Raw genomic sequence first — 20,468 nt, 5'->3', positions numbered from 1 at the left:
CAACTGCCCACTGACCGCCCTCCAATAGGTGTGCAACTCTGGGCAGCCCCACAGCAAGTGCAGCAGCCCCGCCCCTAGCTCACGGCACCGAGGACAGTGCGCGTCAGCACGGTGGAAGTATCTATTAATCAGCTCGGGTGTGAGATAGGCCCTGTGAACTATGAACAGCTGGATTTGACGGAACCGCATATTACGGGGGATACGCGCTGGGCTCTTGAGGACTCTCTCCCACTCCCTGTCCGTCAGCGGCCTCCCCAGATCCAGTTCCCACTTGCCGCGGAGTGGGCCCAGATCAACCGCCGCGTGCTCTCGCAACGAGGCGGCGAACCAGCGAACCAGGTGTCCGCCCCTCCCCATGACATGCAGGTATTGCATGGTTAGGTGTTGGGCAGGCTCTGTGGCCATGCTTCCCCATTTGGCGGTGAGGCTCGCCAGCAGTGAGCGGTGTGTGAGGAACCCGCCGGGTGGCAGCCCGTCCTCCGACACTAAGGTTTCGTACGGTATCAGCTCGCCGTCCCTGTACAGGTCCCCCAGCGTGTGCACGTCCGCCGCCCACCAGCCCTCCAGGGCTATCGCCGGCGCATATGGCACCACCGCACGCGTGAGGTATAAGGCCCTCCGGAAGCACCTGTGCGCCACCGCCAGGAGGAGCGGCAGCGGTCGCGGGGCTGCAGCCAAGGGGTGGAAAAGCCCGGTCACACGCTCCAGCGAGTAGGGGGCAGCCACCGTGGCTGTGTCATCCCTGCCCCTGTCTGCCAACCAGCGGGCGATCCATTGCAGCTGGGCCGCCAGGTAATAATGCTCAAAGCAGGGCGCCGCTAGACCTCCCCTGTCCGTCGGGAGGAAGAGCTTCGCAAGCGCCAACCTGTGCCTGGCGGTGCCCCAGACAAAATCCCGCAGCATCCGGTTGAGTCTGCCAAAGAAGGCGGGGGGGACGTACAATGGCAGGTTGGCAAAGTAGTACAGGAGACGAGGCAGCATGACCATTTTGGCGAGCGCCACCCTGCCCGTGGTCGTCAGCGGGAGCGTGTTCCAAAAGGCCACTTGCGACCTAAGCGCCGTGACCGCCCTCCCCAGGTTGCCATCGAACAGGTCGCTGGGCAGCGGTAGATCCGTATCCCCAGGGATCGAAAGGTGCCGCCCCTCCACTGCACCGGCGTGCCATTCAGGCTGTAGCCCGGGTCCTCAGTCTCCTCGCCAAAAGCGTACAGGCAGGATTTACCCGCATTCACGCGGAGCCCCGAGATAGTGGCAAAGGACCGCAGCAACGGGGCCAGCCGCTCCGGCATGCTACCGACATCTCTAACGTACACCAGCAGGTCATCCGCGTAAAGCGACACCTGGTGAACCGCGTCTCCCAGTGGTATACCATCTCCCAGGGTCGTCCGCAGAGCCTCCGCCAGTGGCTCCATCGCCAGGGCGAATAGCAACGGGGACAAGGGACATCCCTGGCGGGTGCCCCGGCCCACCGACACCGCCTCCGAGACATAGGGGCCCAACCTAACACGGACCGTGGGGTTCCGGTAGAGTAGGTCGACCATCCGGAGGAAGTCCCCATCCAGCCCGTACTGCAGCAACACCGTGGACAGATAGCCCCACTCCAGGGAGTCAAACGCCTTCTCCAAGTCTAGGAGGAGGCACCCCGCTCTGGGCCATCCATGCACTGCCTCACCGGCCACCCTAAAGTATCGCCTGAGGTTGAGCGACGTGGACCTCGCAGGGACAAACCCGTTCTGGTCAGTGTGCACCAGGTGCGGGACCACCGTCGCTAACCGGTCCGCTAGGGCCTTCGCCAGTATCTTGTAGTCGACGTTGAGCATCGCCAAGGGGCGGTAGGAGCCCAGGGCCGTGGGGTCGCGGTCCGGCTTCGGCAGGGAGACCAGGAACGCCTCACGCATGGAGGGTGGGAGCGACCCCTCCTCCAACGCTTTGCTGTAAAGCTCGCGCAGCGACGGTACCAGGGTCTCGCGATAGGCCTTGTAGTACTCCGCGGGCAATCCGTCCGGTCCCGGAGTTTTGCCCGTCGCCAATGATTGGATTGCCTCCCCAATTTCCTCGAGGGAGAGGGGGCCACCGAGTGCCGCGTTATGCTCCCTGGTGGCCACAGGGAGGCGAATGGAAGCGAGGAACTCCCCAAGAAGGTGCCGAGAGCCCGTCCCCCGAGCCGCGTACAAGCGTTTGTAGTGGCCTACGAAGGCCCTATGGATTTCACGCTGCGTGTGCACCATCACTCCATCCTCCCCCCGGAGTGCTCCGATCGGGGTCCTGCGATCCCCCTGCTGGATGAGCCAGGCCAACAGGCGGCCCGCCCGATCCGCCCTGGCATGCGTTCTGGCGGTGTGCGCCGCATAATTGTGGCAGCGGAGCCGCTCCAGGAGCTCCGCGTGTCGCCCCACACGGATAGCAGGTTTTAACTGCAACCGCAATGCCGCCGCCCCTAGCGTGACGATGGAGCGAGTGCATACTATATCCCACTGGGAGAGCTAGATTTATAACCGCCATTGATTGGTCATGAAGCCAATCAATGTTATGTTATGTTAATATAGTGTCACATAGGAGTGAAAGGCAGAATCAAAGTGTGCTAGTAGTAAATATGAGTACTTAATGAAAATGACAAGCTGAGCTTGGGAAAATGGATTTATAACAATTAAATACTGTTTTTTCAGGGCAAACTAAGTGCTTTCCAGAAAAATTAAACCAATGATAGGCTTTTGTGTGAATGAATAGAGTTTCTGTCCCAAAATGCAAAACATGTCTGTCAGCAGAATGTGCATGTTTTTTTAAACTACAAAACGTGAGATTTGGGGAAAAACCACTGCATTTCTGATGACCAAAGTTTAAGTGATAATTCATGCTGAGTTTGGTTCACTTAGCGCTACTTTTTTCTTGTAAAGCAAACCATGCCAGAGAAAGCTATCAGAGAGGGATAGGAGAGAGAGGAGAGAAGGGCAGAGAGTGAGAGGAGAGAAGAGAAAGGGGGGGGAGAATGCATGGAGCGAGAGGGATTGTGCAAGGAGATGAAGGGAGAGGGACTCGTTTGAACATTTTTGCCAGGGCTCCTATGGTTCACCAGTCCGGACAGTCCTAAAGCCAGTTTCCCATGGTCTCAGACTCCCTGCTCGAACATGCATTCTCCCCAAAAACCTCTTCTGAAGCTTTTTCAATTAAATTTTACTTAGTGGGTGCTCTATTGTGAAACACCCTACTGATATTTTTAGATCTTGCCTACGCAGCGCGCAAGCGTAGCTTTGGGGTGACCTCTTGGAATCACTCTGGGCTTTATTGGAAACTCGTGCATGTTCTGCACTGTTTCCAATGTGCCCTCGTGCATGTACGGTGTTTACCTTGCGGGAGCGAGCAGCGACGCCATCTGTTTACAATTATCGCGCCCGCCGCTGCTCGCTCCCGTAAGGTAAACGCTGACTTTAACTTTCGCGGCCGCGGGGCCGAGCTAGTCTTTCAGCTCTTGTTATTATCAATGCTCTGACTACATAAAATACTGCAATGCAAAAACATCGTTTCCAAGAATAGCTCTGCCAATTTTTTTTAATCACGATACACCAAAATGCCACGAATGTGGAAACAAGTTAATTAAAGGGTGCAATAATGGATTAGTGACGCGGGTTATTGGCACTTCACGCGGATGAGCAAGTGCCCCGCATGCGGTGCCTCTGGCGGAACCACCGATCAGGGGATATTGGAAATGCATTTTGGGCATGCGATAACATCACTTATAAAGTGCTTAGAAGCAAAGCGCCACCAAAGCCAGCGCATTTCAAACCAATCACAAATAAAGACACATGAGGAAAGATATATTTTTGTGTGTCAAACTGAGAATTAGTTGGATTTTCTAGTAAAAGCGCTTTCTGGGGCAGTATAGTTACCTTCTATTGTCATTTACCATTATCTTTACAGACCTCAAAGCTCAAGTGAGCTTCTTGTAAATACATCCTCGCGTTTCCGCCGTCCCGACCGCGGGTGCCACCTCTCTCTGCGGCTGAATAGCCAGTTCACGGAGCCACTTCACAAGTAGCGTCTTGACCCGCACGGGTCACGGGCTGTGCTACAGGGTCTCTCGTGGTTGGAGAGGCGCAGAGCTGCAGGACAGGTGTGCACGGGCATTGTAACTGTATGTTATCGCTCCAACTACGCCGGGCAGTATGCCCAAGTCTAGTGGTTAATCCAGCGGTGATTGTTGGCGCTATGATGCGTCTTGGGCACTGAAGGAGCCCAGACGCTGCATCTGCTCCAGTTTCTTTGCAGCAGAAGTTAGGGATGATCGGTAATGGGGGTTTTGTGCACCCACGCAGATGTGTTGGTGGGATTAACAGAACACCTGGGGCGATTACATGCTGCTAGGTTGCAGGGTATGACCCTCAAAGGAGGACAGGTTGTGATCTTTGAGATGTTATCAGAGAGACGGGAGGCCTGAGCCATGCAGGACCCACTCTGCCTTCTTTCTGGCGCATTCCTCGCCAGAAACATGCGCTTTGAGTCACTGCACCTTTCATCAGTGCGCTTTGCCACGGCATCCTTGGATACAGCGGGGCTGCTGTGCTGTTTGTTACCATCCAGCCGCGGCTTACTGCCCGCAACATCCACAGGACACAGGCTCGCGTCCCTTGGATGCGATCTTCATTGTAAGAGGTGAGTGGGCCGTGGTGGCGGTGGAATTAAAGAAAGTAAAATAGCACACTTTGTATTTTTAAAATGGTGTAATGAAATAGCCGGTGGGAAATCTGTGCGAGGTAGGCCTTTGTGCAGCAGCTACACTTTAGGGACACGGGACACTATGGCGGAAGTGCGAGTCAGCATTAGGCCTGGGCAAAAATTTCGTTCCGTTCGCGGAAATTGCGATAATTTGACATTTTTGCGTTCCGCGGAGAGCGCGAAAATGTCAAAAATTCCGGTTTCCGCAGCTTGGCGATAATTTGTTTCTTGCTCGCGCTGTAAAATGATACATTCTCGCGCGCGCGCGATCGCCTTACCTGAATCCCTGCGTTCGCCGACAAGTTTTCTTGATCCGGTCGCGTTCTCCATGAGATGTTGTATTGTTTTTAGCCATTTGCGCTGTCTCGCGACAGTTCGCGCCCGCAGTGACGTCATGCGTCGCGCGATCACGTCTTTCTTCTCGCGATCATGCACCGCGAGAACAACTCAAAACAAGATGGCCGCGCCCGCAAGCAACCACATGGGTAAGTTGGCGACCCGCAACCATGCAGAAAATCTCGCGAACATGCCGGAAAAAAACTTCCGCATCTTCGCGATATTTCTGCTTGTTTGCGATAATTTTAAACATTCTCGCGATAATTTGCGAAGGTTAATTCCGCAAATTCCGCCCACCCCTAGTCAGCATGCATCAGTGTCGCGAGGCACGTGAGGGCAGCGCGAGGCGTCTAGTTTACTAAGCAGGCAGGACGGCGTGCGCAGCTGGGACAATGGCGGCCGCTTGTTATTAATTCATGTGCTGGCCACGGGACTCGTTATTAGGTTCCCCTTTTTAAGAAATGCGTTTTTCTCCTTATTTTCCTAATATTGGCTGTAAATGGGACTACTACGATAATGTGCAGAGGCAGACTTTTTGTTTTAGAGTGGAGTATTTGCCGAATGTGAAAAGTGCCATTCATACAGGGAACCCACTAGTTATTGGCATGGCCCAGCGCCGTTTCTCGCTTGCCCATTGCCGCTCTCTTACAATTTATGGGTATCTATAATCTACTCCGAGCGCTGTCTTGTTGCCTTTCCCCTTCCCCTTCGTCCCCCCTCCTCTCCCTTTTCTCTGCGCTTACTAATTTTTATTTCTTTATTAATTTTTTTTATTAAATTGTAAAACAATAGGAGACGCGTTAAGATCGACGCTGATCTCCTATCTTCACGGTGTGAGGACAGCAGCTGACAGATGTCTCAGGCGCTCCTCCTCTCAGCACGCTGTCCCAGCCTTGTTTCCTCTAGCATCCAGACGGCTCCTGTTTACTGCTGTATGGGCCGGTGGTTGTTCCTTCTGCTATGTGTATGCCGAGGGCTCCAGTTCTGTGGTCATGTGATGCGGCTCTCTGATCCCTTCAATCATGCAGCAACCTCAATGCGACCCAATAAGTTGTTTCAGAGGGGAGGCCACCACTCAAGCTCCAGAGAGATCCAGCAATAAAATGTCTTTGTGACACATACCGGACAGTGCATTTATCTCTAACTAGATTAGTCTAACTGCTTTTAAGCAACCATTTTCCCCAGGTGATTCCTTGTTTATAGTATATGAAAAATAAATACGACCTTTAAACATAAAAGAAACACTATTTAGCTCCTAAGGCTTTTCCCCCCCAAATAGAGCATAAAACACCACCTGACATGTGATGTTATTTCCCTTTATATTGCATGTCACTCGAGAACAAGAAAAATGTAAAGGAAACTGTTTCACAGTGAAACACTTATGAGATGTGCTTTCTGGCGTTGAATCTCACATGAGGCATCAGATGTGTCAAATGACTGGTTGCTGCTTAATCTGAGCTCCATCAGTACCAAGGCTCGTGCATAAATATGGGCCATCGGGCGGCGCTGCTCATCACTTCCAAAAAGAACTATTAATGGACAGAATGCAGAACAATGTCATACATTCACCGCAGTACAGTGGGCCTAAATCCATAGTTTTTCTGCTCACCATGCCTTTCCAGTTTGGACCCAGCCATATGCAAATCAGTCTTGACCCTGTGCCCAATGGGAACAGTCCAGCCCGAACTGCCAGGGAAGGTCCTCCCTGGACTGGAAACAAGCATCCTAGGACCGGATTCTGGGTTTAACCCTCTTCAGCCAGGATAGTTTGATTCCAGTGGCATGGAGAGCACAGGACTCACGTCTGAGCATACCTGTCCCACTCGGGGTGACATATGCAAAAAGAACTATTGATGGACAGAATGCAAAACAATGTCATACATTCACCCCAGTACAGAGATCTGGGCCTAAATCCATCGTTTTTTGCTCACCATTCCTTTCCAGTTTGGACCCAGCCATATGCATATCAGTCTTGACCCTGTGCCCAATGGAAACAGTCCAACCCGAACGGCTAGGGAAGTTCCTCCTTGGACTGGAAACAAGCATCCTAGGACCGGTTTCGGGGTTTCACCCCTCTTCAGCCAGATTAGCTTGATTCCAGTGGCATGGAGAGCACGGGACTCACGTCTGAGCATACCCGTCCCACTCGGGGTGACAAATGCAAAAAGAACTATTGATGGACAGAATGCAGAACAATGTCATACATTCACCCCAGTACAGAGATCTGGGCCTAAATCCATCGTTTTTTTGCTCACCATGCCTTTCCAGTTTGGATCCAACCATATGCAAATCAGTCTTGACCCTGTGCCCAATGGGAACAGTCCAGCCCGAACTGCCAGGGAAGGTCCTCCCTGTACTGGAAACAAGCATCCTAGGACCGGTTTTGAGGTTTCACCCCTCTTCAGCCAGGTTAGCTTGATTCCAGTGGCATGGAGAGCACGGGACTCACGTCTGAGCATACCTGTCCCACTCGGGGTGACAAATGCAAAAAGAACTATTGATGGACAGAATGCAGAACAATGTCATACATTCACCCCAGTACAGAGATCTGGGCCTAAATCCATCGTTTTTTGCTCACCATTCCTTTCCAGTTTGGACCCAGCCATATGCATATCAGTCTTGACCCTGTGCCCAATGGAAACAGTCCAACCCGAACGGCTAGGGAAGTTCCTCCCTGGACTGGAAACAAGCATCCTAGGACCGGATTCTGGGTTTAACCCCTCTTCAGCCAGGATAGTTTGATTCCAGTGGCATGGAGAGCACGGGACTCACGTCTGAGCATACCTGTCCCACTCGGGGTGACATATGCAACAAGCATTGGCATAGCCAATAGGTCTCGCCTTTGGGACCTTATAAGTGTTTGGTTATCCAGCACAATATCCTTGGTGCAACAACATCAACTGTTGCAAGGTTAAACACTTATAAGGTCCCAAAGGCGAGACCTATTGGCTATGCCAATGCTTGTTGTGCTCTTGCAGGAGGACCCTTCAGGGGTCAGCTCCTTTACCCGAAAAAGGGACTGTTTAGGAGTGTCCTTACCGATCAGAGTCAAGAATACTTGGCCCCTAGCTCCTTGATGGCCCCAGCACCTATCACCTAAACTGAACTAAATAAATAAAAGAATCATAAAATAAAATACAATTCCGATGAACTTGTATTACCATAAATCAGGCTTTCACCCTAGGACGTTATGTATTTCTGATTAAACAAAATTAAGTATCATGTACCACTTCGGCTCGAGTAAATTCAAACAACTATCAAGCACGATGTTAAATATAAGAGGAGATAGTAGTTCTACTGTCTTATCATTAATGATCCCGATTTGGTAAATATAAAGAAACAAAGCCATAACAATGTTTTGGGAATTTTGTGGTAAAATTAAACCTGTTTATGTAGGGTAGTGACTCCTTTTAGTTATACAGATGATGATAAGAAAGAAGTGCATTAATAAATCACCCATGTCAGGACAGTATACTGCACACAGTCACAGGGCCACTAGTATTATGCGAGTCTGTGGCAGCTACTTTTTGCGCATAAATAAGGATTTGTCACATCTTTCAGTTACTTATTTATGTATTTGGCTGTTAAACGGGTACTAATTAGGTAAAATCTTTGCCCGGGCAGTTTTAAAAATGATAAAATAATGAAGTAATACTATCAAAAAATGTGCCACGTTATGCCACATAATTTGCCTTTTCTTGCAGCATAATTTAGTCAGATCTGCTGCCTAATTTGGTTCTACCCTGCTGCATAATTCCAGTGGCTCTGACAAGACAGCAGGCATATTAGAGTCAATACGCCTCAACGCTATTTAAAACAGACATTTCTGAAAAGGTGAGCGAATGTCTATCGTTTAAAAAGCTTCTATCATGCTATTCCTAAAAATAATATATACACATTTGTACATTATTTCTATATGTTTTTTCAGTTTGGTGCACAGTGTGAGTAAAACCGTAATCCACATTGCTAATATAACTCAGAAAAATTGCTTTGTTTTAAAGATAACCTGTCTATTAGGGTACCTGACTTCTATCACGGATTACTTGGCTCTTATCCCTGCCGCCAAATGCTCAGACAACCCTCTGGTCTGGCATGTACTATATGAAACTGCAAGCAGATGTATACATTTAACCTTCACATGTCAAGTGTATATTTTGTAGCTTTATGGCTTTCACACCTTTGGACTTTAATAGCTACCAAGATTATTATAACCACAGCAATCATGATTTACATTTTTAAAGTTCTGTGCTGTTACCACCACCTAAACCAAAACCATGATCATACCAGTATGGGAACGTTTGTGAAGCTCCAAATTGTTCGGATGTTTGAAATTCTTCCCACATAAATCACAGGGATAGGTTCTTTGCAACTGTGTTGTGCGTGAATATTTTTCTAATGCAGAAATTCTCTGACACGTTTCCTTTTCAATAGGCTGCTTATCATTGTCGAAAGAGCACGGTTGATCAGCTATTTCTTGCTCCTTGCCCGACGTAGACGAATGGTCAGGTAGGGGCGCAGTGTGACCGGTCCCACCTTCCACAATCATGCTGCAATCATCTACTTCAGACTCAAAAGACACTTGATCTGTTGCTTTTAGGGATCTTAGGAATTTCAACTTTTTGAGGTGCACTGCCTTCTTCAAAGACATCGTTCTATTAGACTGTAAAGATATACTCCCAGAGTTGTTGTCGGAAGCATATAAATTCGAGCACTCACCAAAACAGGGGGATGGCAAGGCTTCAGTGGATTCTGAAACACTCTGAGAATAAAAAAAAAAAACTAATTGTGAATGACTGTGACCGAGTTGAAAAGATGAAATAAATTACCTGGCTTGTACCAGCTAGTATAGTACCGGTCTACAAGTGACGACGCGTCGGTCGGCGGTAGCTCACGTTCTGAAAGCACGTCCATGGTGACTGCTGAGTGCTAATCGCCAGAGTGCGAGGGACCCTCCTGATTACCCAGATTTTCCGATTTTAAATAGTGTGCACATGAGTCTTTCTTCCAGGGTACTGACCAGACAAGATATTTTCAATAAAGTTTTTGTTTAAATAAAAAAGTCTGATGTTGTTAAGTCTTTCTTTTGTCTTTATGTGGAACTAAACGTCCGTACCCAATTAGAATTAATCAAACTAATCGTTCTGAAAGCACGTCAATTATTGTGTTGTTTGTACGTTCTGCCAGTAGGTTACAGTAAATGTCCTAATAGATACCAGCCCAAGGTTTACTATACATTTCCTTAAAGGGTATCAGCCCCAAGATTTGACGAGAGAGCGTATTTCGGCGCTGCGTGCTAGATTTTTCCCTTTTTGATAGGTTTTTATTGTTAAACCTATAAATAAGTTCCTCGTGCTGCAGTTGCTGTATTTATTCGACAGGTTCTTAACGAGGAGAACCTGGCAACCCACATTTTTTTTTCCAGCCGGATGGCCCCGTCGTTGTGTTCAATTCGTTCCGAAGCGGGCGATTCATTTGAGGTAGTTGCCTATCCACCCTGTTTATTTGTTGGTGGGAGAGAAGGTTTCCCGAGCACAGGGCTAAAACCGAACAAGAACGGTAAGGGAAAGTGGTAATGGGGAAGCAGCATTGACAACTGAAGGAGGGCGAGAAAGGAACACACAGTGGGAAGAAGTGCATGAAAGAAAATGAAACAAGCATTCGGCCGCGCGGCCGAAAACGAAAGTAATAGCGATCGCGATCAAAGCGAAAGTGATCGCGATCGCTTGGGTGGTGCGCGCGCAGCAGTGATTGGCGGCTGCGCGCGTGCACGTTCACATGCACTGTAGCTTTAGGCCACGGCAGCACTTTGAAAAGCCCAGTTATAAAATGTCTCTTCGAGCCTTTGGCTCGCGAGACCTAAAAAGAACTATTGATGGACAGAATGCAAAACAATGTCATACATTCACCCCAGTACAGAGATCTGGGCCTAAATCCATCGTTTTTTGCTCACCATTCCTTTCCAGTTTGGACCCAGCCATATGCATATCAGTCTTGACCCTGTGCCCAATGGAAACAGTCCAACCCGAACGGCTAGGGAAGTTCCTCCTTGGACTGGAAACAAGCATCCTAGGACCGGTTTTGGGGTTTCACCCCTCTTCAGCCAGATTAGCTTGATTCCAGTGGCATGAAGAGCACGGGACTCACGTCTGAGCATACCCGTCCCACTCGGGGTGACAAATGCAAAAAGAACTATTGATGGACAGAATGCAGAACAATGTCATACATTCACCCCAGTACAGAGATCTGGGCCTAAATCCATCGTTTTTTTGCTCACCATGCCTTTCCAGTTTGGATCCAACCATATGCAAATCAGTCTTGACCCTGTGCCCAATGGGAACAGTCCAGCCCGAACTGCCAGGGAAGATCCTCCCTGTACTGGAAACAAGCATCCTAGGACCGGTTTTGAGGTTTCACCCCTCTTCAGCCAGGATAGCTTGATTCCAGTGGCATGGAGAGCACGGGACTCACGTCTGAGCATACCCGTCCCACTTGGGGTGACAAATGCAAAAAGAACTATTGATGGACAGAATGCAGAACAATGTCATATATTCACCCCAGTATAGAGATCAGGGCCTAAATCCATCGTTTTTTTGGTCACCATGCCTTTTCAGTTTGGACCCAGCCATATGCAAATCAGTCTTGACCCTGTGCCCAATGGGCCCAGTCCAGCCCGAACTGCCAGGGAAGGTCCTCTCTGGACTGGAAACAAGCATCCTAAGACCGGTTTCCCCGAAACCGGTCCTAGGATGCTTGTTTCCGGTCCAGGGAGGACCTGGCTTGGCAGTTCGGTCTGGACTGTTCCCATGAGGCACAGGGTCAAGACTGATTTGCATATGGCCAGGTCTAAACTGGGGTGGCATGGTGAGCAAAAGAATGATGGATTTAACCCAGACCTCTTTTTTTTTTTTTTTTTTTTATTCCTCGTATACCACCAGACAGGGAAGGGCAGTCCAAATGAGGAAGCCCCCTCCCCAGATCTCTTGACTGGGGGTGAATGTTATGATTTGTTCTGCATTCCGCCCATCAATTGTGTGTCTTTTGCTCATCACTCCTGGCGCCCGCACAGCATCCTGTCCTCGTGAGAGGCCCTCCGTCTCTGCCTTCAGTGAGACCCCATGCAGTCTGCCATGATGAAGTTCTCCAGTAAATATTGGGCTAAGACGGGCCTCTTTCTGAACTCGGCCATGCCTGGGGAGCTGCAGGTGCAGGATAACCAACCAGTGAGTACTGGCCTAGGCGGTCCTTTAGCAGTGTCGAACAAGGCCTCGGGACGTTCGCTTGCACCTTTCATACACTTTAGGAGAACACGGTTATCAGTGTTGCATGGGATTAACGATATTACAATTTTTGTTGTTTTTCGTATTGTAATTATACTTATTATATTTTTATGCCTAATTATTTTATTTATTTATTTATTTATTGAGTTTTATATAGCGCTGGCTAGACCCGGAGGTATCAGAGCGCTTTACATGAGGAAGAAACATTGTTTCAGAACATGGTTACAAAGTTTCTGTTGCTGTCTTGCGGACCTGGATGTATAGCCCCAGCTCCTAGTAACTGAGCTAAAAATGTGTAAATCTGGGCAGATCACTTACTTTCCCTGTGCTAAAAATTGTGAATGTGATACAATTATAAACATAATGCAACTGAAATGAGAAAATGTACACTTGATACGTATGATCTATTACCTTCTCTCAGCATCCTCATGGTACACAACACCCTGTTACCCAACAGCTGGTTTTCTGCTGTATAGCTATCCATATGTGCATAGCTGTTTTTATTATCTTGGTCGTTTTGTTGTTACTGCTGCTAACACTTTTTTATTATAACTTTTCAACATGCTGCATAGTAGTTACAATACACTACAACATAGCTTTAATACATTGGCAAAGCCAATAGTGTGGCTAAGCACTTGTTAGGTCCCAAATGCGAGACCTATTGGCTATGCCAATGCTTGTTTAACTTTGTTCTGGAAGTAACTTCTTAATTATTTTAAAATTCCCAATCATGATTTAAGCGCCCAAACTGGAGGAGGCCACACCATTATTAGCCACTCCTCACGTTTATAATGCCTGTAAACTACAAAATTCAGTTCCACACCTGATTCTAGGATAATATAAAAGATCCAGAATGTCTTTGTAGCTATAGGACTTGCATTGGCTGCCGATTAGTCAGAGCTGTCTTTTCAAATCTCTCTGTCTTTGCTATTGTCCTGTGAACGTTCCTGCATAGATAAAACACGCTATATAAGTTAAAACACACAAAGCAAAGTTCCCAAGAACGTTTTGGTTGCAGCTGTCTTTAGTCAATGCAACCTTACATGCATCAGTTGCCCTTGGTGCTATAAAGGTATAAATAAGAAAGATAACAAGCATTGGCATAGCCAATAGGTCTCGCCTTTGGGCCCTTATAAGAGTTTAGTCATGCAGCATATACCCCCAAAATAATAATTGTAAAATAAGAGCGTGGGGGGGACTAGGGGGCAGCAACTGGAGTGAGAAGAGATCAGCAACGGTAGGCTGAGAGAGGGCATCCACGGGAAGAGGGTGGGAGATGGGAACAATCAGCATAGCGCCAGCAGGAGGCAACACTCCCCACCCCCCCACAGTTGCATGCATGTCTACACATAAATAAAACACACCACACAAATTTTGTTTGGGTAAGAAACTGTCGCAGGTTTATTACATACACCGTTATGTAATTTGGTGGGCTATCTTACGGGCGATCCAAGAGCAGGCAACCAACTGGGCCGCCTGCCCGCCTGATGAGCCAAGCAGCACCGGGGCGAACCCCATCTGTGCTGCCCCTTCGGTGATCCTCTTCCCGGATCACAGTCCCTTATTACTCACGCCCCTTTCAGGGCGGAGCATAGCAAGGCAAGCCCCCGGTTGTTCAGGCCCACAACTGCCTGAAGGACTAACGGGGCGCCGACACGGTTTTCCAGGAACCTCCCATGAGGCTCCTGGGCTCTGGCACCCCCTATGGTGCCACGCAGAAGTACCCTTTGGTACCCATTTGCTTCCAGATCGCCCTGTAACTCCGCCTGCAACGAAAAAGAACAACATTACAACATTCTATGCCTCCCCCGCTGCTTCCACGCCGGGTAAGCGGTAGGGTGGGAGACGGCGTGTCCGGGGCGCAAAAGAGGAAGGACAGAGGGTGGGGGAGGCCTCTATACCTCCCCCCGTTCCTCGCGCCCCGGAAATGACGCGCCCTGCGCGCCGCCGCCACAGGCTGCCTGAGTAGGGGGGCTCCTCCTCTTCTCGAGGGGTCCCCATAATCAGAGGAAGGGGGGTGGGCTGGTGCCTTGCTGGCACTAGAGGCCCGCCCTTCTAGGGCACCCTGCGGACGCCAGGGCAAGCGCAGTCTTCCAGTACCCAGAATCACAGAATGTTAAGCCGACAGGGGAACACAAAAAAAGGCAACAGCAGACCAGCCGAGGAAAGACTATTTATTACAAACTATGCCCTGGACAATTTCTAGTAAAACATAAATCCTTAAGCCCGACTGGAATCAAACTACCCTACACACTAATCTCTGGCCATGGAAATGGGAATTGGAAAACTGGTAAAGCGATTGGTTACTACATTTTACCTCTTTCGTGGCCATTTGTAATCCCGCTGCATACATGCGTATTATCAGTGCCTAGAAGTCAGCGAAAGAGGCACGGTCTGCTTTGTGAATGATACAAATGATTTTTCAGCACTCCACTCCTGCAGTTTCTACATTCTATAATTAGCAACTGTTGTGTTATTGTGCACATAAATGATGAAACGAAGTAACATTAGTGCAAGCTGCAAGTGTATTCATCTGGGTTCCTTCAAACATAGCTGACGCCGCGAGTTAATAAGAAAAGGGGCATGGACTACATAAGCATTGTTTTAGAGTCATGCATAAACCGTATGCTTGTCTGGACAGAGCTCCTCAATTTTATGTAACATACAGCATTGCTGACTATGGAAGTGGGGACCTGGGTTCGAGGCTCGGCATCGGCTATCCACGTGCCTAAGTGATTTGCCCAGAATCACAGAATGTTAAGACGAGGAACACAACAATAAGGCACCCGCAAACAAGCTGTGATTTCTCTGCCCACCTCAGTTATTAATGCTATATAAATGTTGAGGAAAATTATAAAGTATGAAAAAAGGCTCCTGATTTATATTTTAAACGAAGAAATGAACTCTTGCCACCACAGCATTAATAACTTGAGGTGGGCAGAGAATCACGGACAGGAAACTAAACATATGCAATCCCCATGAGAACAAGCTCATGGCGAGTGAGTGCACACAGGCAAACTGCATAGAGATGTACCGTTGAAACAGAGGAGGAAAGCCGGCACTGGTGAAAAAGCGGGAAACTACAGGAAGCATGCACAGGTGAATACGGGTTCACTACAGTCACCATGCACTGGTGAATGTGGGCTCATTACAGGCAGTGTGTACCGGAGAAAGCGAAAGTTGCACAACCCGCACAGGTAAAAGCGGGCTTCACGCTAGCACTACGTACAGGTGAAAGCGGGATCACTATAGCCAGCTTGCACTGGTGAATGCGGGTTAGCTGCAGGCAGCTTGAACAGGTGAATGCGGGCTTACTACATTCAGTGGTGTCAGAAGACTTACTAAAGGCAGCATGTACCGCTGAAAGCGAGAGTTGCACAGCCCGCACATGAGAGAGCGGGCTCACTACAGGCAGTGTGTACCGGAGAAAGTGAGAGTTGCACAGCCCGCACAGGTGAAAGTGTGCTGGCTACAGGCAGTGTGTTTCGGTGAAAGCAAGAGTTGCACAGCCCGCACAGGTGAAAGCGTGCTGACTACAGGCAGTGTGTACCGGTGAAAGTGAGAGTTGCAAAACTCGCACAGGTGAAAGCATGCTGGCTACACGCAGTGTGTACCCGTGAAAGCGAGAGTTGCAAAACCTGCACAGGTGAAAGCGTGCTGGCTACAGGCAGTGCGTACCGGTGAAAGCGAGAGTTGCAAAACCCGCACAGGTGAAAGGCTGCCGACTACAGGCACCACGCACAGGTGACAGCAGCTGGGAAGAGCAGGCAGCGCTCAGCTGGATGTGCTGATTCATGCCTTCCGGTCGCCGTGCGCTCCGCGCTCATTGCAGCATTCCTACTGCCGGCGGTGGGCGGCGCGGCCCTGCTGGAGAGGACCTCAGCAGTGGGACTGGGAGCCCTCCGCCCTGCTCAGGCTACGAGACCCATTTAACTTTACTTCCCAGTGCTCAGCACGCCACCTTACATTAAAACACAAGTGCCGCTACGGATCCCTGCCCCCACTTCAACGCACACCCTTCAGAGAGAAACATTCTTTGAGGCCATTTGTGGAGGGCATGTGCTAATCACTTTACACAGGATCCCCACCCACAAGGGCTGGGAGGAAGGGGGCGGCAAGGTGGTAATTGCCCCTTACGGGTGGGGTGGCGTGGTGAGCAAAATAACGATGGATTAAACCCAGATCTGTGACTGCGGGTGAATGTTTTGCCAATGTGCAACATTCCGTCCATCATCTTGTGTGTTTTTCTGTTCGCCCTATGTGGGAAGGGTATGCCCAGACGTGGGTCCCGTGCTCACTACGCCACTGGAGTCAAGCTATCCTGGCTGAAGAGGGGTGAAACCCCGAAACCGGTCCTAGGATGCTTGATTCCGGTCCAGGGAAGACATGGCTTGGCAGTTCGGGCTGGACTGTTCCCATGAGGCACATGGACAAGACTGATTTGCATTTGCCCATGTCTGAACTGGGGTGGCGTGGTGAGAAAAATAACGATGGATTAAACCCAGATCTGTGACTGGGGGTGAATGTTTTGCCAATATGCAACATTCCGTCCATCATCTTGTGTGTTTTGCTGTTTGCCCTATGTGAGAAGGGTATGCCCAGACGTGGGTCCCGTGCTCACTACGCCACTGGAGTCAAGCTAGCCTGGCTGAAGAGGGGGAAACCCCGAAACCGGTCCTAGGATGCTTGATTCCGGTCCAGGGATGACATGGCTTGGCAGTTCGGGCTGGACTGTTCCCATGAGGCACAGGGTCAAGACTGATTTGCATATGGCCATGTCTGAACTGGGGTGGCGTGGTGAGCAAAATAACAATGCATTAAACCCAGATCTGTGACTGGGGGTGAATGTTTTGCCAATGTGCAACATTCCGTCCATCATCTTGTGTGTTTTGCTGTTCGCCCTATGTGGGAAGGGTATGCCCAGACATGGGTCCCGTGCTCACCACGCCTCTAGAGTCAAGCTATCCTGGCTGAAGAGGGGTGAAACCCCGAAACCGGTCCTAGGATGCTTGATTCCAGTCCAGGGAAGACCTGGCTTGGCAGTTCGGGCTGGACTGTTCCCATGAGACACAGGGTCAAGACTGATTTGCATATGGCCATGTCTGAACTGGGGTGACGTGGTGAGCAGAATAACGATGGATTAAACCCAGATCTGTGACTGGGGGTGAATGTTTTGCCAATGTGAAACATTCCGTCCATCATCTTGTGAGTTTTGCTGTTCGCCCTATGTGGGAAGGGTATGCCCAGACGTGGGTCCCGGAAACCCCGAAACCGGTCCTAGGATGCTTGATTCTGGTCCAGGGAAGACATGGCTTGGCAGTTCGGGCTGGACTGTTCCCATGAGACACAGGATCAAGACTGATTTGCATATGGCCATGTCTGAACTGGGGTGGCGTGTTGAGCAAAATAACGATGGATTAAACCCAGATCTGTGACTGGGGGTGAATGTTTTGCCAATGTGCAACATTCCGTCCATCATCTTGTGTGTTTTGCTGGTAATTGCCTCTTAGTCAGGATTTCCCTTAAAATGAGAGGCCCACTCGGTCACACCTGCAATGGGTTGATTTTACCTAGACTAGGCATATTCCCCAACTTTACCATTCGATCTCATGTGATCTTGGGAACAGCACTCACTACCAGAACCTTGATAAAAGGTGAATGTGAAAAAAGTGTCTGCCTTGGTAGACGTAATAACGTCCTTCAGTTTCATTACTGGAAGCAGTCAACATCTCTGTGTCGAATTTTGGGGGGAAACAGAAACACAAATTCAAATATGTCAATCCCAATCATCTTGTTATCCCCAATGCTTCCCTGACCCACAAATTATTAGAGCATCCTGTAATGGCAATAGCGGGACATGAAAAATGCGGGGGGGGGTTAACATGCCAAATATAATGAGAGCGTCAGTATTTTGTTAGTCCATTTATTCAGAGGGAATGTTGAAAAGAGACTTCCAATTCCGAAAAAATTAACTACCTAAATTTGCTGCTTCTTTTGGAAAAACCGCATCTATTTGTGAAACGCAAATGCACACATGGAAACTTTGAGCAAAGCATTGGAACCCCCATTTCTTCAGGCATCAGCTGGTGCTCGCTTTTACTTTGCTTGCATCTCTTCCCAAACCGAAACTCTGGGAATTGGTGTGAGCCCCTGATCAATCACCCTTGTGTAACATTGTTAGGCTGTTTCCGTTTGAAATAAATTGATGAAACCCAAAAAGTGATTGAAATTGCCCTGGGTCATGACAGAATGCTAAAAAGTAAAATATAGCAAATGAAACCTCTAAATTAGTGAACAATAATCGACACAAGTGACACATCTCGACTTTTGTGACGCTGGTCTGCCAAAAATGGTTTATTTCCGATTAACACGTCCTTAAAAACCCTATAAAAATTAGACATATATGTGACGCTAGTGATGCAAAGTCGAGATGGGCTTCAAGCACTTGTCAAGAAAAACGAGAAAACCAAACGCGCGCGCCTCGTGCTAAAGGAGGAGGCAGCAGGGGGAGGGGAGACAGGAGGGGGCATGCGCCTGTTTCCCTTTCGGGAATGAGCAGGGGCACCATATGTTTGCAAGTTAATTACAAACATATGGTGTCAAAGCTCGCTCCCGCAAGGGAATCGCCAGACGTGCACGCGTTGCCATTAAAAGCAATGCAACGCGTGCACGTTTTTGGCTGAAAAGGCGAATCGATGGCTAAAGGTCTTTCTCCTATGCAGCGCATGCACGCTGCGTAGGCGAGACCTAAAAATGAGATTCAAAAGTAAGTGGGCAGTGCCAATCAGGTTTTAGGCAGCCGGACTCCAGCGAAGCGCGGTACTGCGGGGTGCATGAATTATACATCACGCATCAACCCTTCTACACTCGATTGCTTTTCAAGCAAGGCACATATCTGTTGCCTAACTCTCCAAATAGCCACAAGGAGATGGGTGAGAGCAAATATCAGCAGCTTGCTAGTGTCAGTTCTTAGTATCCTTAGGGCAGCTTTATGCTCTCTAGTGCCCAGATTCCGGCAAAGCGGAAGTATCCAGCAACACCTGCTATTCATATACGCCTTTCATTTAGCTGAGACTCTGCTGCAACTCAAAAAGCTGTTTAAAACTCATCTGCTCTCTCCTCTCCAACAAACTGCTATTTGCCTCTCACCACTGCTGTCTTATTATCTAGCACGAGGCCATATGGTTCCCGAGTAATAATGTGCTTTACAAACTCCATAATCAATCAATGAATCTATCAATTCACGAAAATATAAAGAGGTGGTTCTGGAAACAACTGCTTCAGTAGACAAATAGCACTCGTCTTATCAGTTATTGAAGTGACTTTAGTACATAGTGTGATCTGTGAGTAGAGTACAAACATAAATAATGGACAAGAAATAGTTCTTCTCTCTTCTATCACGTTTGGTTTAATAAATGCAAGTCTTCAAGGGAAGCGTACTCTGCATCCGGACCGAACGGTGGTGTCGGGGAAGCATATACTTTATAACACGACGAGATCTGAGAAGATTTTAACACGAAGACTAATATACCCATTTAACAGTGACGCCCCCCCCCTGAAACCCTTTGTGGGTTGGAATTATCACCACATTAATAAATACATTCTTCGCACCAACTAGCCTTGAGAAAGTCGCGGGACGACCTCCCGATAGCGACGAAACACGTGTTGGCTGTAGAGGACTACTCTTGAAGACTTGCATTTACTAAATCAAACGTGATAGAAGAGAGAAGAACTATTTCTTGTCCATTATTTATGTTTGTACTCACAGATCACACTATGTACTAAAGTCATTTCAATAACTGATAAGACGTGTGCTAAGGAGTGCTATTTGTTCTTAAAAAACGTAGGTTTGTCCTGGGGAGTTAGGTGGTTCTCCCCACCTTTTAGCACCGTCAAATAATTGATCACATCATAATATTTTGTGTGAAGATTCCACGTGGCGCCCATACACCTAAACATAATACCACTGTCCGGGTAATCTTGCTTCAGTAGACAATTTCATAGTCAGACTTGTGAAATGGTTAATTTTTAAGAGATTTCTAGTTCGACAAATTTAACATACAATAAAAAGTCAGTTAATTGTAGGAATTATGTCTAACACACTGAAGCCACAATTCCAGAGGAGTGAAGCACATTACATACGAG

General features: G+C 48.6%; 1 protein-coding gene across 2 annotated transcripts in view; it reads right to left on the bottom strand.

The window, feature by feature from the left end:
• The window catches only part of NEXMIF (neurite extension and migration factor), a 1,529,077-nt gene that overhangs the window by 133,329 nt on the left and 1,375,280 nt on the right, over window positions 1-20,468 (bottom strand). The gene's annotated exons all lie outside the window — the stretch shown is intronic.

The sequence above is a fragment of the Triturus cristatus genome, chromosome 5_2 (genome assembly GCF_964204655.1).
Source record: "Triturus cristatus chromosome 5_2, aTriCri1.1, whole genome shotgun sequence".
Lineage (NCBI taxonomy): Eukaryota > Metazoa > Chordata > Amphibia > Caudata > Salamandridae > Triturus > Triturus cristatus.
The sequence above is the reverse complement of the archived record's forward strand: the minus strand, read 5'-3'. Positions and strand labels throughout refer to the sequence as shown.